Consider the following 19,340-nt stretch of genomic DNA (forward strand, 5'->3'; position numbering starts at 1 on the left):
GAATTCTTCTCTCTTTTCTTCTTTATTAACCTTGCTAGCATTCTATCAATTTTGTTGATCTTTTAAAAAACCAGTTCCTGGATTCATTGATTTTTTGAATGGTTTTTTTGTGTCTGTATCTCATTCAGTTCTTCTCTGATCTTAGTTATTTCTTGCCTTCTGCTAACTTTTGAATTTGTTTGTTCTTGCTTCTCTAGTTCTTTTAATTGTGGGATGTTAGTGTGTTGAGTTTAGATCTTTTCTGCTTTCTCTTGAGGGCATTTAGTGCTATCAGTTTCCCACTACACATTGCATAAATGTGTCCCAGAGATTCTGGTATGTTGTGTCTTGGTTCTCATTGGTTTCAAAGAACATCTTTATTTCTGCCTTCATTTCATTATTTACCTAGCAGTTGCTCAGGAGCAGGTTGTTCAGTTTCCATGTAGTTGTGCTGTTTGGAGTGAGTTTCTTAATCCCGAGTTCTAATTTGATTGCACCGTGGTCTGAGAGACAGTTTGTTGTGATTTCTGTTCTTTTACATTTGCTGAGGAGTGCTTTACTTCCAACTATGTGGTCGGTTTTGGAGTAAGTGCGATGTGGTGCTGAGAAGAATGTATATTCTGTTGATTTGTGGTGGAGAGTCCTGTAGATGTCTATTAGGTAGACTTTGTGCAGAACTGAATTCAAGTCCTGGATATCCTTGTTGACTTTCTGTCTGGTTGATCTGTCTAATATTGACAGTGTGGTTTTAAAGTCTCCCACTATTATTGTGTGGGAGTCTAAGTCTCTTTGTAGGTCTCTAAGGACTTGCTTTATAAATCTGTGTACTCCTGTATTGGCTGCATATATATGTAGGGTAGTTAGCACTTCTGGTTGAATTGACCCCTTTACTGTTATGTAATGGCCTTCTTTGTCCCTTTGATCTTTGTTCCTTTAAAGTCTGTTTTTTCAGAAACTAGAATTGCAACCCCTGCTCTTTTCTGCTTTCCATTTGCTTGGCAGATCTTCCTCCATCCCTTTATTTTGAGCCTATGTGTGTCTCTGCACGTGAGATGGGTCTCCTGAATACAGCACACTGATGGGTCTTGACTCTTTATCCAGTTTGCCAGTCCATGTCCATTAATTGGGGCATTTAGCCCATTTACAATTAAGGTTAATATTGTGCACATGTGAGTTTGATCTTGTCATTATGATGTTAGCAGGTAATTTTGCCTGTTAGTTGATGCAGTTTCTTCCTAGCATCAACAGTCTTTACAATTTGGCATGCTTTTGCAGTGGCTAGTACCAGTTGTTCCTTTCCATGTTTAGTGCTTCATTCAGGAGCTCTTGTAAGGCAGGTGTGGTGGTGACAAAATCTCTCCACATTTGCTTGTCTGTAAAGGATTTTATTTCTTCTTCACTTATGAAGTTTAGTTTGGCTGGATATGAAATTCTGAGTTAAATTCTTTTCTTTAAGAATGTTGAATATTGGCCCCCACTGTCTTCTGGCTTGTAGAGCTTCTGCCGAGTGGTCCGCTGTTAGTCTGATGGGTTTCCCTTTGTGGGTAACCCGACCTCTCTCTCTGGCTGCCCTTATCACTTTTTCCTTCATTTTAACCTTGGTGAATCTGAGAATTATGTGTCTTGGGGTTCCTCTTCTCGAGGAGTACCTTTGTGGTGGTCTCTCTGTTTCTTGAATTTGAACGTTGGCCTGCCTTGCTAGGTTGGGGAAGTTCTCCTGGATAATATCCTGAGGAGTGTTTTCCAACTTGGTTCCATTCTCCTCGTCAGTTTCAGGTACACCAATCAAACGTAGATTTGGTCTTTTCACATAGTCCCATGTTTCTTGGAAGCTTTGTTCGTTTCTTCTTACTCTTTTTTCTCTAAACTTCTCTTCTCGCTTTATTTCATTAAACTGATCTTCAATCACTGATACCCTTTCTTCCACTTGATGGAATTGGCTGTTGAAGCTTGTGCCTGCATCACATAGCTCTCATGCCATGGTTTCAGCTCCGTCAGGTCATTTAAGGTCTTCTCTACACTATTTATTCTAGTTAGCCATTCGTCTAATCGTTTTTCAAGGTATTTATCTTTCTCACGATGGGTTCAAACATCCTCCTTTAGTTCAGAGAAGTTTGTTATTACCGACCTACTGAAGGCTATTTCTGTCAGCTCGTCAAAGCCATTCTCCGTTCTGTTGCTGGTAAGGATCTGTGATCCCTTGGAGGAGAAGAGGTGCTTGGTTTCTAGAAGAGGTGCTTGGTTTTTAGAATTTTCAGGTTTTCTACTCTGGTTTTTCCCCATCTTTGTGGTTTTATCTACCTTTGGTCTTTGGTGTTGCTGACTTATAGTTGGGGGTTTTGGTGTGGATGTCCTTTTTGTTGATGTTGATGCTATTCCTTTCTGTTTGTTAGTTTTCTTTCTAGCAGTCAGGTCCCTTAGCGGCAGCTCTGTTGGTGTTACTGAAAGTCCACTCCAGGCGCTGTTTGCCTGGGTAACACTGGTGGAGGCCGCAGAACAGCAAATATTGCAGAACAAGAAATGTCGCTGCCTGATCCATCCTCTGGAAGCTTTGTCCCAGAGGGGCACCCAGCTGTATGAGGTGTCAGTCGGCCCCTACTGGGAGGCGTCTCCCAGATAGACTACCTGGGGGTCAGGGACTCACTGAGGAGGCAGTCTGTCCATTCTCCGAGCTCAAACACCATGTTGGGAGAACCACTGCTCTTTTCAGAGCTGTCAGACAGGGAGGTTTAAGTCTGCAGAAGTTTCTGCTGCCTTTTATTTAGCTATGCACTGCCCCTAAAGATGGAGACTAGAGGCAGTAGGCCTTGCTGAGCTGCGGTGGGCTCCACCTAGTTTGAGCTTCCCTGGCTTGTTTACCTACCCAAGCCTCAGCAATGGCGGACACTCCTTTTACTGCCTGGCTACTGCCTGACAGGTCGATCTCAGACTGCTGTGCTAGTGGTGAGCAAGGCTCCATGGGCATGGGACCTGCTGAACCAGGCGTGGGATATAATCTCCTGGTGTGCTGTTTGCTAAGCCTGTTGCAAAAGCGCAGTATTTGGGTGGGAGTGTCCTGTTTTTGCAGGTACCGTCTGTCACAGCTTCCCTGGCTAGGAAAGGGAAATCCCCTGACCCCATGCACTTCCCAGGTGAGGCGATGGCGTTCCCTGCTTCGGCTTGCCCTCCGTGACTGCACCCACTTTCCAACCTGTCCCAGTGAGATGAACCAGATACCTCAGTTAGAAATGCAGAAATCCCACATCTTCTGCGTCTATCATGCTGGGAGCTGCAGACTGGAGCTTTTCCTTTTCTGGGATCTTGAAACGGAATCTCTTTTTTCTCCATCAATTATCTAGACCATTCTGATTTTCCCTTTAGGAATAGCTTATGAAAAGCGTACAGTTTGGTTCTCTGAATCTGTAATTGTGCGTAGAAAAAGATGATTGCTAAGTAATAGGAGTTTAGGAAAACTTTCTCATAATCTTTGTTGCTTAATCGACCTAAGTCTCTCTGTCAGTCTTCCAAGGGGCATATAGATTGTGAAACTCATTTAGCCATATGTCATGTGACCTTCAGAACCAGGAGAGGCATCAAGAAAATTGCTCAAGGAAGTGCAAAGAGCTTGAGGGCTTTTTCCTTTCACTGACTTAAAAATGAGATGCAGCTAACAATAAGATGGGAATACAGTAGAAAGGAAGCAATGACTAAGAAGTGATATAAAAATGTATCTGGTGGGCATGGTGGTGAACACCTGTAGTCTCAGCTACTCGGAAGCCTGAGGCAGGAGGATTGCTTGAGCCCAGGAGTTCTGGGCCATAGTGTGCTATGCTGTTCAGGTGTTCACACTAAGTTTGGCATCAATATGGTGACCTCCTGGGAGCGGGGCACCACCAGATTGGCTAAGGAAGGGTGAACTGACCAAGGTCGGAAATGGAGCAGGTCATAAGTAACTCCTGTGCTGATCAGTAGTGGGATCGTGCCTGTGAACAGTTACTGCATTCCAGCCTGGGCAACATAGCGAGACCTCATCTCTTACATTAAAAAAAAAAAAATGTGTTCATCCCGGAGAGCTGCAGCAAATATTCCTCACCAATGAATCTGTTTATTGTGCTTTGGCATTTTCAGCTTTATCTATTTAACTCAGACTGTTGGAGCTTACAATTCCATCGTGACCACTTTAAATATTTTTCAACAACAAGCATATATACTTTAATATATGTGTTTTACTGTGTGTGGAATCATGATCTTTTATTTCTTTTTAAAGAAAAAAACCCAAAGAGGTAGCAAGTCAAAGCCTTCCTTGCAATCAGAGGATGCAGATGAGCTTTTAAGAGTCCTGAGCACAGACCTTGAATTTCTTGATTTGGATCAAATCAGTCCTGAAGATCAACAGATTAGTTCCCCTGCAAGGCAGCCCTTGAAAGAACTTGAGGAGAAAACTGACCAGATGCCCCAAGATGAACTGGGACGAGAAAGAAGGGACTTGGAGCCAGAAAGCAGAGAGGAGGGACAAGAAAGGAGAGTATGTGACATCCAGTCCAAAGCAGGGATCTCCTGGCAGTCATTGATGTCCAGCACCACAGACGACACCCTGTTTCAAAAGGATGAAAGTGCCTGGGTGTATCCCTTGGTAAGTGTAATGCTTTTAAATCTCCCCCAGCCCTTTGAGAGTATTGCGCAATAGGGGAATTTTATGTGTGTGTGTGGGGGGGGGGGAGGAAATACCACCAGAAGGATACTTTTTAAACTAATAATAGACTTGTGTCTTTTTTTGGATGCAGTCTCTCTGTGTTGCCCAGGCTGGAGTGCTGTGGTATGCTCTTGGCTCATTGCAGCCTCCACCTCCCAGGTTCAAGCAATTCTTGTGCCTCTGTCTCCTGAGTAGCTGGTATTAGGAGCATGAACCACGACATCTGGCTAATTTTTGTATTTTTAGTAGAGAGGGGTCTCACCATGTTGGCCAGGTTAGTCTTGAACTCCTGACCTCAGGTGATCCACCTGCCTCAGCCTCCCAAAGTGCTGGGATAACAGGCATGAGCCACCGCTCCCGGCCTAGACTTTTGTCTTTTAAAGTTCAGTTAAGAGCTCCGACTGGAACATGTGTGACTGAACGTGAACTTGAGAGCTGCATCTGGGTTCAATGGTGTTGCTCAGCAGACAGGAAATTCTAGACATAGTTTGTCTGTTGCATAGGGTGCTATGTCACGTGTGAGATTCAAAGTCCATTCTGCGCCCCTCCCCAGCTTCCTCCTCCCCCTTTACTTCTCGCTTCTTCTCCCTCTTCTTCCCCTCCCCTTCCCTTTCCCTTTTCTCTCCTTCCCTCCTATCCTCTCTCCTTTTCCTCTCTCACATTGTAAACTTCCTCCTCCATGCCACCGATTTCACCCCTTCCCCTTCTTGCCTCACCTCTTCTGCCTTGATACCTTTTTTTTTTAAAAAAAGTATATTTTAAGTTCTAGGGAACACGTGCGCAATGTGCAGTGGTTTGACATAGGTATACATGTGCCATGTTGGTTTGCTGCACCCATTAACTCGTCATTTATATTAGGTATTTCTCCTAATGCTATTCCTCCCCCTGCCACCACCCATGACACGTCCTGGTGTGTTATGTTCCCCGCCCTGTGTCCATGTGTTCTCATTGTTCAATTCCCAACTATGAGTGAGAACATGCGGTGTTTGGTTTTCTGTCCTTGTGACAGTTTGCTCAGAATAATGGTTTCCAGCTTCATCCATGTCCCTACAAAAGACATGAACTCATCCTTTTTTATGGCTGCATAGTATTCCACAGTGTTTATGTGCCCCATTTTCTTTATCCAGTCTATCATTGATGGACATTTGGGTTGGTTCCAAGTCTTTGCCATTGTGAATAGTGCCACAATGAACATACGTGTGCGTGTGTCCTTATAGTAGCATGATTTATAATCCTTTGGGTGTATACCCAGTAATGGGATAGTTGAGTCAAATGGTATTTCTAGTTCTAGATCCCTGAGGGAAAGTCACACTGTCTTCCACAATGGTTGAACTAGTTTACACTCCCACCAACAATGTAAAAGTGTTCGTATTTCTCTACATCCTCTTAGGGACCTGTTGGTTCTTGACTTTTTAATGATCGCTGTTGTAACTGGTGTGAGATGGTATCTCATTGTGGTTGTGATTTGCGTTTCTCTGATGACCAGTGATGATGAGCATGTTTTCATGTGTCTGTTGGCTGCATAAATGTCTTCTTTTGAGCAGTGTCTGTCATATCCTTTGCCCACTCTTTGATGGGGTTGTTGTGTTTTTCTTGTAAAGTTGTTTAAGTTCTTTGTAGACTCTGGATATAAGCCCTTTGTCAGATGAGTAGATTGCACACATTTTCTTCCGTTCTGTAGGTTGCGTGTTCACTCTGATGGTAGTTTCTTTTGCTGTGCAGAAGCTGTTTAGTTTGATTAGATCCCCTTTGTCTATTTTGTCTTTTGTTACCATTGCTTTTTGTGTTTTAGTCATGAAGACCTTGCCCATGCCTGTGTCCTGAATGGTATTGCCTAGGTTTTCTTCTAAGGTTTTCATGGTTTTAGGTCTAACAATTAAGTCTTTGAATTAATTTGTGTCTAAGGTGTAAGGAAGGGATCCAGTTTCAGCTTTCTACATATGGCTAGCCAGTTTTCCCAGCACCATTATGAAACAGGGAATCCTTTCCGCATTTCTTGTTTTTGTCAGGTTTGTCAAAGATCAGATGGTTGTAGATGTGTGGTGTTATTTCTGAGGCCTCTGTTCTGTTCCTTTGGTCTATATCTCTGTTTTCGTAGCAGTACCATGGTGTTTTGGTTACTGTAGGCTTGCAGTGTAGTTTGAAGTCAGGTAGCGTGATGCCTCCAGCTTTGTGCTTTTTGCTTAGTATTGTCTTGGCAATGTGGGCTCATTTGTGGTTCTATATGAACTTTAGAGTAGTTTTTTCCAGTTCTGTGAAGAAAGTCATTGGTAGCTTGATGGGGATGGCATTGAATCTATAAAATACCTTGAGTAGTATAGCCATTTTCATAATACTGACTGTTCCTGTCTGTGAGCATGGAGTGTTCTTCCATTTGTTTGTGTCATCCTTTATTTCGTTGGGCAGTGGTTTGTAGTTCTCCTTGAAGAGGTCCTTCACATTCTTTGTAAGTGGGATACCTTGGTGTTTTATTCTCTTTGTAGCAATTGTGAATGGGAATTCACTCATGATTTGGCTCTCTGTTTGTCTGTTATTGGTGTATAGGAATGCTTGTGATTTTTGCATGTTGATTTTGTATCCTGAGACTTTGTTGAAGTTGCTTATGAGTTTAAGAAGATTTTGGGCTGAGATGATGGAATTTTCTAATTATACAGTCATGTCATCTGCAAACAGGGACAATTTGTCTTTCTCTTTTTCTAATTGAGTATGCTTTATTTCTTTCTCTTCCCTGATTGCCCTGGCCAGAGCTTCCAACACTATTTTGAATAAGAGTGGTAATAAAGGGCATCACTGTCTTGTGCCAGTTTTCAAAGGGAATGCTTCCAGCTGTTGTCCATTCAGTATGATATCAGTTGTGGGTTTGTCATACATAGATCTTATTATTTTGAGATATGTTCCATGAATACCTAGTTTATTGAGAGTTTTTAGCATGAAGTACTGTTGGATTTTGTCAAAGGCGTTTTCTGCATTGATTTGAGATAATCATGTGGTTTCTGTCGTTGGTTCTGTTTATGTGATGGATTACGTGTATTGATTTGTATATGTTGAAGCAGCCTTGCATCCCTGGGATGACGCTGACTTGATCGTGGCGGATAAGCTTTGTGATGTGCTGCTGGATTCGGTTTGCCAGTATTTTATTGAGGATTTTGGCATCAATGTTCATCAGGAATATTGGTCTAAAATACTGTTTTTATTTTGTTGTGTCTCTGCCAGGCTTTAGTATCAGGATGATGCTGGCCTCATAAAATGGGTTAGGGAGGATTCCCTCTTTCTCTATTGATTGGAATACTTTCAGAAAGATTGTTACCATCTCCTCTTTGTACCTCTGGTAGAATTTGGCTGTGAATCCATTTGGTCCTGGACTTTTTTTGGTTGGTAGGCTGCTGATTATTGCCTCAATTTCATAGCCTGTTATTGGTCTATTCAGAGATTCAACTTCTTCCTGCTTTAGTCTTGGGAGGGTGTATGTGTCCAGGAATTTATCCATTTCTTCTAGATTTTCTAGTTTATTTGCATAGAGGTGTTTATAGGATTCTATGATGTTAGTTTGTATTTCTGTGTGATCTGTGGTTATATCCCCTTTTTCATTTTTTGTTGCATCTATTTGATTCTTCTCTCTTTTCTTCTTTGTTAGTCTTGCTAGCATTCTATCAATTTTGTTGATCTTTTCAAAAAACCAGCTCCTGGATTCATTTATTTTTTTGAAAGGATTTTTTTGTGTGTCTCTATCTCCTTCAGCTTTGCTCTGATCTTATTTATTGCCTTGTGCTAGCTTTTGAATTTGTTTGTTCTTGCTTCTCTAGTTCTTTTGATTGTGATGTTAATGTCGATTTTAGATCTTTCCTTCTTTCTCTTGTGGGCATTTAGTGCTGTAAATTTCCCTCTACACACTGCTTTAAACGTGTCCCAGAGATTCTGGTATGTTGTGTCTTTATTCTCATTGGTTTCAAAGATCATCTTTATTTCTGCCTTCGTTTCGTTATGTACCCAGTAGTCATTCAGGAGCAGTTTGTTCTGTTTCCATGTAGTTGTGCGGTTTGGAGTGAGTTTCTTTTTCCCGAGTTCTAATTTGTTTGTATTTTGGTCTTAGAGATAGTTTGTTGTGATTTCTGTTCTTTTACATTTGCTGAGGAGTGCTTTACTTCCAACTATGAGGTCAGTTTTGGAATAAGTGTGATGTGGTGCTGAGAAGAATGCATACCCTGTTAATTTGGGCTAGAGTGTTCTGTAGATTTCTATAAGGTCTGCTTCATGCAGAGCTGAGTTCACGTCCTGGATATCCTTGTTAACTTTCTGTCTCATTGATTTGTCTAACATTGACAGTGGGGTGTTAAAGACTCCCATTATTATTGTGTGGGAGACCAAGTCTTTTTGCAGGTCTCTAAGGACTTGCTTTATGAATCTGGGTGCTCCTGTATTGGGTCCATAATATATGGTAGTTAGCTCTTCTTGTTGAATTGATCCCTTTACCATTATGCAATGGCCTTCTTTGTCCATTTTGATCTTTGTTGGTTTAAAGTCTGTTTCATCAGAGACTTGGATTGCAACCCCTGCTCTTTTTTGCTTTGTGTTTGCTTGGTAGATCTTCCTCCATCCCTTTATTTTGAGCCTACATGTGTCTCTGCACGTGAGACGGGTCTCCTGAAGACAGCACACTGATGGGTCTTGACTCTTTATTCAATTTGCCAGTCTGTGTCTTTTAATTGGGCATTTAGCTCATTCACAGTTAAGGATAATATTGTTACGTGTGAATTTGATCCTGTCTTTATGATACTAGCTGGTTATTTTGCCCATTAGTTGATGCAGTTTCTTCCTAGCATCGATGGTCTTCACAATTTGGCACGTTTTTTTGCAGTGGCTGGTACCGATTGTTCTTTTCCATGTTTAGTGCTTCCTTCAGGAACTCTTGTAAGGCAGGCGTGGTGGTGACAGAATCTCTCCACATTTGCTCGTCTGTAAAGGATTTTATTTCTTCTTCACTTATGAAGCTTAGTTTGGCTGGTTATGAAATTGTGGGTTGAAAATTCTTTTCCTTAAGAATGTTGAATATTAGCCCCCACTCTCTTCTGGCTTGTAGAGTTTCTGTCAAGAGATCCACTGTTAGTCTGATGGGCTTCCCTTTGTGGGTAACCCGATCTCTCTCTCTGGCTGCCCGTATCACTTTTTCCTTCATTTTAACCTTGGTGAATCTGAGAATTATGTGTCTTGGGGTTGGTCTTCTCAAGGAGTACCTTTGTGGTGGTCTCTCTGTTTCTTGAATTTGAACGTTGGCCTGCCTTGCTAGGTTGGGGAAGTTCTCCTGGATAATATCCTGAGGAGTGTTTTCCAACTTGGTTCCATTCTCCCCGTCAGTTTCAGGTACACCAATCAAACATAGATTTGGTCTTTGCACATAGTCCCATATTTCTTGGAAGCTTTATTCGTTTCCTGTTACTCTTTTTTCTCTAAACTTCTCTTCTTGCCTTATTTCATGAAGTTGATCTTCAATCACTATTACCCTTTCTTCCAGTTGAGGAAATCGGCTATTGAAGCTTGTGCATGCGTCACGTAGTTCTCATGCCATGAGTTTTCAGCTCCGTCAGGTCATTTAACGTCTTCTCTACACTGTTTATCCCAGTTAGCCATTCATCTAATCTTTTTTCAAGGTATTTATCTTCCTCGTGATGGGTTCGAATATCCTCCTTTAGCTTGGAGAGGTTTGTTATTACTGACCTTCTGAAAGCTATTTCTGTCAGCTCGTCAAAGTGATTCTCCATCCAGCTTTGTTCTGTTGCTGGAGATGAGCTGTGATCCCTTGGAGGACAAGAGGTAGTCTGGTTTTTAGAATTTTCAGCTTTTCTGCTCTGGTTTCTCCCCATCTTTGTGGTTTTATCTACCTTTGGTCTTTGATGTTGGTGACCTACAGATGGGGTTTTGGTATGGATGTCCTTTTTGTTGATGTTGATGCTATTCCTTTCTGTGTGTTAGTTTTCCTTCTAACAGTCAGGTCCCTGAGCTGCAGGTCTGTTGGAGTTTACTGAAAGTCCACTCCAGACGCTGTCTGTCTGGGTATCACCAGCGTAGGGTGCAGAACAGCAAATATTGCAGAACAGCAAATGTTGCTGCCTGATCCTTCCTCTGGAAGCTTTGTCCCAGAGGGGCACCTGCCTGTATGAGGTGTCAGTCGTCCCCTACTTGGAGGTGTCTCCCAGATTGCCTACCTGGGGGTCAGGGACCTACTGAGGAGGCAGTCTGTCCATTCTGTGAGCTCAAACACCGTGCTGGGAGAACCACTGCTGTCTTCAGAGGTGTCACACAGGGAGGTTTAAGTTTGCAGAAGTTTCTGCTGCCTTTTGTTCAGCTATGCTCTGTCCCCAGAGATGGAGTCTAGAGTCAGTAGGCCTTGCTGAGCTGTGGTGAGCTTTGCCCGGTTTGAACTTCCCAGGCTTCTTTATTTACCTACCCAAGCCTCAGCAATGGTGGGCACCCCTTTCCCTGCCAGGCTGCTGCGCTAGCAGTGAGCAAGGCTCCATGGGCATGGGACCTGCTGAACCAGTCGTGGAGTATAATCTGCTGGTGCAGTTTGCTAAGACCATTGGAAAAGTGCAGTATTTGGATGGGAGTGTCCCATTTTTTCCAGGTACTGTCTGTCACGGCTTCCCTTGGCTAGGAAAGGGAAATACTCCGACCCCTCACATTTGCTGGGTGAGGCGTTTCCCCATCCTGCTTTGGCTTGCCCTCCGTGGGCTGCACCCCCTTTCCAACCAGTCCCAGTTAGATGAAGCAGGTACCTCAGTTGGAAATGCAGAAATCCCCCGTCCTCTGCGTCTGTCATGCTGGGAGTTGCAGACCAGAGCTGTTCCTATTCGGGCTTCTTGGAACGGACTCTGTTTTTTCTGTATCAATTATCTGGTCCATTCCAATTTTCCACTTCGGAATAGCTTATGAAAAGCATACAGTTTGATTCTCTAAATCTGTAATTGTGTATAGAAACAGATGATTTGTAAGCAATAGAGTTTAGGAAAACTTTCTCATAATCTTTGTTTCTTAATCGACCTAAGTCTCTCTGTCAGTCTTCCAAGTGGCATGTGGATTGTGAAACACATTTTGCCATATATCATGTGACCTTGAGAACCAGGAGAGGCATCAAGAAAATCTATAAAGGAAATGCAATGAGCTTGAGTGCTTTTTCCATTTACTGACTTAAAAATAAGATGTAGCTAACAATAAGATGGGAATGCAGTAGAAAGGAAGCAATGACTGAGAAGAGAGATCAAAATGCATCTGGTGGGCATGGTCGCAAACACCTGTAGTCTCAGCTACTCTGGAGCCTGAGGCAGGAGCATCTGTTGAGCCCGGGAGTTCTGGGCCATAGTGTGGTAGGCCGATCAGGTGTTCACACTAAATTCAGCATCCGTATTGTGACCTCCTGGGAGCAAGGCACCACCAGATTGACTAAGGAAGGGTGAACTTGGCCCAGGTTGGAAATGGAGCAGGTCATAAGTAACTCCTGAGCTGATCAGCAGAAGGATCGCGAATGTGAACAGCTACTGCATTCCAGCCCGGGCAACATAGCGAGACCTCATCTCTTACAAAAAAAAAAAAAAAAAAAGTGTCCAGCCCTGGGAGCTGCAGCAAATATTCCTGGCCAATGAATCTGTTTATTGTGCTTTCATGTTTTCAGGTTTATCTGTTTAACTCAAACTGTTGGAACTTACAATTCCATTGTGACCACTTTAAATATTTTTCAACAAGTATATACACTTTAACATATATATTTTACTGTATGTGGAATCATGATCTTTTATTTCTTTTTAAAGAAATCCCAGAGACATAGCGAGTCAGAGCCTTCCTTACAATCAGAGGATGCAGAGGATGCAGATGAGCTTTTAAGGGTCCTGAGCACAGATCTTGAATTTCTTGATTTGGATCAAATCAGTCCTGAGGAACAACAGATTAGTTCCCCTGCAAGGCAGCCCTCGGGAGAACTTCAGGAGATAACCCACCAGATGCCCCAAGATGAACTGGGACGAGAAAAAAGAGAATTGGAGCCAGAAAGCAGAGAGGAGGGACAAGAAAGGAGAGTATGTGACATCCAGTCCAAAGCAGGGATCTCCCAGCCATCACTGATGTCCAGCACCACAGACGACACCCTGTTTCAAAAGGATGAAAGTGCCTGGGTGTATCCCTTGGTAAGTGTAATGCTTTTAAATCTCCCCCAGCGCTTTGAGAGTATTGTGCAATAGGGGAATTTTATGCATGTAGAGGGTGGGGAAAATACCACCAGAAGGAGACTTTTCAAACTAATAATAGACTTTTGTCTTTTTTTTTTTTTTTTTTTTTTTTTTTGACAGAGTCTCTCTGTCACCCAGGCTGGAATGCAGTGGCACGATCTTGGCTCACTGCAGCCTCCACCTCCCAGGTTGAAGTGATACTTGTTCCTCAGTCTCCTGAGTAGCTGGAATTAGGGGCATGAGCCACCACACCTGGCTAATTTTTGTATTTTTAGTAGAGAGGGATCTCGCCATGTTGACCAGATTGGTCTTGAACTCCTGACCTCAGGTGATCCACCTGCCTCGGCCTCTCAAAGTGCTGGGATTATTACAGGCATGAGCCACTGCTCCTGGCCTAGACTTGTGTCTTTTAAAGTTCATTTAAGAGCTCCGACTGGAACATGTGTGACTGAACATTAACTTAAGAGCCGTATCTGGGTTCAATGGTATTGCTTACAGGTAGGAAATTCCAGACATAGTTTGTCTGTTGCATAGGGTGCTATGTCACGTGTGAGATTCAAAGTCCATTCTGCGCCCCTCCCCAGCTTCCTCCTCCCCCTTTCCTTCTCACTTCCTCTCCTCTTCCCTTCCCCTCCCCTTTCCCTTTTCTTTCCTCTCCTCCTGTCCCCTCTCCTTTTCCTCTCTCACACTGTAAAATTCCTCCTTTGTGCCAGCAATTCCGCCCCTTCCCCGTCTTGTCTCACTTCTTCTGCCTTGATGTATTTTTTTTATATTTATTAAATATTTTTTATTTATTTATTTATTAAATTATTTTTTTTATATATATTAAATTATACTTTAAATTGCAGGGTATATGTGCACAATGTGCAGGTTTGTGACATGGGTATACATGTCCCATGTTGGATTGCTGTACCCACTAAGTTGTCATTTACATTAGGTATTTCTCTTAATGCTATCCCTCCCCCTTTCCCCCACCCCATGACAGGTCCTGGTGTGTGACGTTCCCCACCCTGTGTCCAAGTGTTCTCATTGTTCAATTCCCAACTATGAGTGAGAACATGCGGTGTTTGGTTTTCTGTCCTTGTGACAGTTTGCTCAGAATAATGGTTTCCAGCTTCATCCATGTCCCTACAAAAGACATGAACTCATCCTTTTTTATGGCTGCATAGTATTCCACAGTGTTTATGTGCCCCATTTTCTTTATCCAGTCTATCATTGATGGACATTTGGGTTGGTTCCAAGTCTTTGCCATTGTGAATAGTGCCACAATGAACATACGTGTGCGTGTGTCCTTATAGTAGCATGATTTATAATCCTTTGGGTGTATACCCAGTAATGGGATAGTTGAGTCAAATGGTATTTCTAGTTCTAGATCCCTGAGGGAAAGTCACACTGTCTTCCACAATGGTTGAACTAGTTTACACTCCCACCAACAATGTAAAAGTGTTCGTATTTCTCTACATCCTCTTAGGGACCTGTTGGTTCTTGACTTTTTAATGATCGCTGTTGTAACTGGTGTGAGATGGTATCTCATTGTGGTTGTGATTTGCGTTTCTCTGATGACCAGTGATGATGAGCATGTTTTCATGTGTCTGTTGGCTGCATAAATGTCTTCTTTTGAGCAGTGTCTGTCATATCCTTTGCCCACTCTTTGATGGGGTTGTTGTGTTTTTCTTGTAAAGTTGTTTAAGTTCTTTGTAGACTCTGGATATAAGCCCTTTGTCAGATGAGTAGATTGCACACATTTTCTTCCGTTCTGTAGGTTGCGTGTTCACTCTGATGGTAGTTTCTTTTGCTGTGCAGAAGCTGTTTAGTTTGATTAGATCCCCTTTGTCTATTTTGTCTTTTGTTACCATTGCTTTTTGTGTTTTAGTCATGAAGACCTTGCCCATGCCTGTGTCCTGAATGGTATTGCCTAGGTTTTCTTCTAAGGTTTTCATGGTTTTAGGTCTAACAATTAAGTCTTTGAATTAATTTGTGTCTAAGGTGTAAGGAAGGGATCCAGTTTCAGCTTTCTACATATGGCTAGCCAGTTTTCCCAGCACCATTATGAAACAGGGAATCCTTTCCGCATTTCTTGTTTTTGTCAGGTTTGTCAAAGATCAGATGGTTGTAGATGTGTGGTGTTATTTCTGAGGCCTCTGTTCAGTTCCTTTGGTCTATATCTCTGTTTTCGTAGCAGTATCATGGTGTTTTGGTTACTGTAGGCTTGCAGTGTAGTTTGAAGTCAGGTAGTGTGATGCCTCCAGCTTTGTGCTTTTTGCTTAGTATTGTCCTGGCAATGTGGGCTCATTTGTGGTTCTATATGAACTTTAGAGTAGTTTTTTCCAGTTCTGTGAAGAAAGTCATTGGTAGCTTGATGGGGGTGGCATTGAATCTATAAAATACCTTGAGTAGTATAGCCATTTTCACAATACTGACTGTTCCTGTCCATGAGCATGGAATGTTCTTCCATTTGTTTGTGTCATCCTTTATTTCATGGGGCAGTGGTTTGTAGTTCTCCTTGAAGAAGTCCTTCACATTCTTTGTAAGTGGGATACCTTGGTGTTTTATTCTCTTTGTAGCAATTGTGAATGGGAGTTCACTCATGATTTGGCTCTCTGTTTGTCTGTTATTGGTGTATAGGAATGCTTGTGATTTTTGCACATTGATTTTGTATCCTGAGACTTCATTGAAGTTGCTTATCAGTTTAAGGAGATTGTGGACTGAGGCAATGGGGTTTTGTAAGTATACAATCATGTCATCTGCAAACAGGGAGAATTTGACTTCCTCTTTTCCTAATTGAATACCGTTTATTTCTTTCTCTTGCCTTGAATGCCCTGGCCAGAGCTTCCAACACTATTTTGAGTAAGAGTGGTAATAGAGGACATTCCTGTCTTGTGCCAGTTTTCAAAGTGAATGCTTCCAGTTTTTGCCCATTCCATATGATATTGGCTGTGGGCTTGTCATAATTAGCTCTTATTATTTTGAGGTACGTCCCATGAGTACCTAGTTTATTGAGAGTTTTTGGCATGAAGGGCTATTGAATTTTGTTGAAGGCCTTTTCTGCATCTATTTGAGATAATCGTGGTTTCTGTCATTGGTTCTATTTATGTGATGGATTACGTTTATTGATTTGCATTTGTTGAAGCAGCCTTGTATCCCAGGGATGAAGCCGACTTGATCGTGGTAGATAAGCTTTTTAATGTGCTGCTGGATTCGGTTTGCCAGTATCTTATTGAGGGTTTTTGCATTGATATTCATCAGGAATATTGATCTAAAAATCTTTTTATTTTGTTGTGTCACTGCCAGGCTTTGGTATCAGGATGATGCTGGCCTCATAAAATGAGTTAGGGAGGATTCTCTCTTTTTCTATTGATTGGAATACTTTCAGAAGGATTGGTACCATCTCCTCTTTGTACCTCTGGTATAATTTGGCTGTGAACCATCTGGTGTTGGACTTATTTTGGTTGGTAGGCTATTGATTATAGCCTCAATTTCACAGCCTTTTATTGGTCTATTCAGAGATTCAACTTCTTCCTGGTTTAGTCTTGGGAGGGTGTATGTGTCCAGGAATTTATCCATTTCTTCTAGATTTTCTAGTTTATTTGCATAGAGGTGTTTATAGTATTCTCTGATGGTAGTTTGTATATCTGTGTGATTGGTGGTGATATCCCCTTTATCGTTTTTTATTGAGTCTATTTGATTCTTCTCTCTTTTCTTTATTAGTCTTGCTAGCATTCTATCAATTTTGTTGATCTTTTCGAAAAACCAGCTCCTGGATTCGTTGATTTTTTGAAGTGCTTTTTTTTGTGTGTCTGTCTCCTTCAGTTCTGCTCTGATCTTAGTTATTTCTTGCCTTCTGCTAGTTTTTGAATGTGTTTGCTCTTACTTCCCTAGTTCTTTTAATTGTGATGTTAGGGTATCAATTTTAGATCTTTCCAGCTTTCTCTTGTGGACTTTTAGTGCTATAAATTTCTCTCTACACACTGCTTTAAATGTGTCCCAGAGATTCTGCTACATTGTGTCTTTGTTCTCGTTGGTTTAAAAAAAAAAATCTTTATTTCTGCCTTCATATCCTTATTTACCCAGTAGTCATTTAAGAGCAGATCTTTCAGATTCTATGTAGTTGTGCGGTTTGGAGTGAGTTTCTTAATCTCGAGTTCTAATTTGATTGCACCATGGTCTGAGAGACAGTTTGTTGTGATTTCTGTTCTTTTACATTTGCTGAGGAGTGCTTTACTTGCAACTCTGTGGTCAGTTTTGGAATAAGTGTGATGTGGTGCTGAGAAGAATGTATATTCTGTTGATTTTGGGTGGAGAGTTCTGTAGATGTCTATTAGGTATGCTTGATGCAGAGCTGAGTTCAAGTCTTGGATATCCTTGTTAACCTTCTGTCTCATTGATCTGTCTAATATTGACAGTGGGGTGTTAAAGTCTCACATTATTATTGTGTGGGAGTCTAAGTCTGTTCGTAGGTCTCTAAGAACTTGCTTTATGAATCTGGGTGCTCCTATATTGGGTGCATATATATGTAGGGTAGTTAGCGTTTCTTGTTGAATTGATCCCTTTACCATTATATAATGGCCTTTTTTTGTCCATTTTGATCTTTTTTAGTTTAAAGTCTGGTTTATCAGAGACTAGGATTGCAACCCCTGCTCTTTTTGCCTTTGCGTTTGCTTGGCAGATCTTCCTCCATCCATTTATTTTGAGCCTATGTGTGTCTCTGCATGTGAGATGAGTCTCCTGAATACAGCACACTGATGGGTCTTGACTCTTTATCCAATTTGCTAGTCTGTGTCTTTTAATTGGGGCATTTAGCCCAGTTACATTTAAGGATAATATTGTTACATGTGAATTTGATCCTGTCATTACGATGTTAGCTGGTTATTTTGCCCATTAGTTGATGCAGTTTCTTCCTAGCATCGATGGTCTTTACAATTTGGCATGTTTTTGTAGTAGCTGGTACAGGTTGTTCCTTTGCATGTTTAGTGCTTCCTTCAGGATCTCTTGTAAGGCAAGGCAGGCAAAATGGTGACAAAATCTCTCCACATTTGCTTGTCTGTAAAGGATTTTATTTATCCTTCACTTATGAAGCTTAGTTTGGCTGGATATGAAATTCTGGGTCGAAAATTCTTTAAGAATGTTAAATATTAGCCCCCACTCTCTTCTGGACCCACAGTTAGTCTGATGGACTTCCCTTTGTGGGTAACCCGATCTCTCTCTCTCTGACTGCCCTTAACACTTTTTCCTTCATTTCAACCTTGGTGAATCTGAGAATTATGTGTCTTGGGGATGCTCTTCTCGAGGAGTACCTTTGTGGTGGTCTCTGTGTTTCCTGAATTTAAATGTTGGCCTGCCTTGCTAGGTTGGGGAAGTTCTCCTGGATAATATCCTGAGGAGTGTTTTCCAACTTGGTTCCATTCTCCCCGTCAGTTTCAGGTACACCAATCAAACGTAGATTTGGTCTTTTCACATAGTCCCATATTTCTTGGGAGCTTTGTTCATTTCTTGTTACTCTTTTTTCTCTAAACTTCTCTTCTCACTTTATTTCATTAAACTGATCTTCAATCACTGATACCTTTTCTTCCACTTGATGGAATCACTTGTGCATGCCTCACGTAGTTCTCATGCCATGGTTTTCAGCTCCATCAGGTCATTTAAGGTCTTCTCTATACTGTTTATTCTAGTTAGCCATTTATCTAATCTTTTTTCAAGGTTTTTAACTTCCTCTTGAAGGGTTTGAACATCATCCTTTAGCTCGGAGAAGTTTGTTATTACCGACCTTCTGAAGGCTACTTTTGTCAGCTGGTCAGTCGTTCTCTGTCCAGCTTTGTTCCTTTGCTGGTGAGGAGCTGCAATCCTTCAGAGAAGAGGTAGTCTGGTTTTTAGAATTTTCAGCTTTTCTGCTCTGGTTTCTCCCCATCTTTGTGGTTTTATCTACCTTTGGTCTATGATGTTGGTGACCTACAGATGGGGTTTTGGTGTGGATGTCCTTTTGGCTGATGTTGATGCTATTCCTATCTGTTTGTTAGTTTTCCTTCTAACAGTCAGTTCCGTGAGCTGCAGGTCTGATGGAGTTTACTGGAGGTCCACTTCAGATGCTGTTTGCCTGGGTATCACCAACGGAGGCTGCAGAACAGCAAATATTGTAGAACAGCAAATATTGCTGCCTGATACTTCCTCTGGAAACTTCGTCCCAGAGGGGCACCTGCCTGTATGAGGTGTCAGTCAGCCCCTACTGGGAGGTGTCTTCCAGATAGGCTATCCAGGGGTCAGGGACCTATGGAGGAGGCATTCTGTCCATTTTCTGAGCTCAAACACCATGCTCGGAGAACCACTGCTGTGTTCAGAGCTGTCAGACAGGGAGGTTTAAGTCTGCAGAATTTTCTGCTGCCTTTTGTTCAACTATGCCCTGCCCCCAGAGATAGAGTGTAGAGGCAGTAGGCCTTGGTGAGCTGTGATGGGCTTCACGCAGTTTGAGCTTCTCCGGCTAT

The 19,340-nt window shown here is 42.0% G+C and overlaps 1 pseudogene across 4 annotated transcripts in view; it reads left to right on the forward strand.

Moving 5' to 3' along the window:
• The window catches only part of LOC105493324 (coiled-coil domain containing 144A), a 136,456-nt pseudogene that overhangs the window by 25,550 nt on the left and 91,566 nt on the right, over nt 1–19,340 (forward strand). For all 4 annotated transcript variants that reach the window (XR_011615487.1, XR_011615489.1, XR_011615488.1 and 1 more), the window contains 2 exons: nt 4,226–4,591; nt 12,451–12,822. The product of XR_011615487.1 is annotated as a coiled-coil domain containing 144A, transcript variant X1 (transcript). The remainder of the gene's footprint in view (nt 1–4,225; nt 4,592–12,450; nt 12,823–19,340) is intronic.

The sequence above is a fragment of the Macaca nemestrina genome, chromosome 17, assembly GCF_043159975.1.
Source record: "Macaca nemestrina isolate mMacNem1 chromosome 17, mMacNem.hap1, whole genome shotgun sequence".
Lineage (NCBI taxonomy): Eukaryota > Metazoa > Chordata > Mammalia > Primates > Cercopithecidae > Macaca > Macaca nemestrina.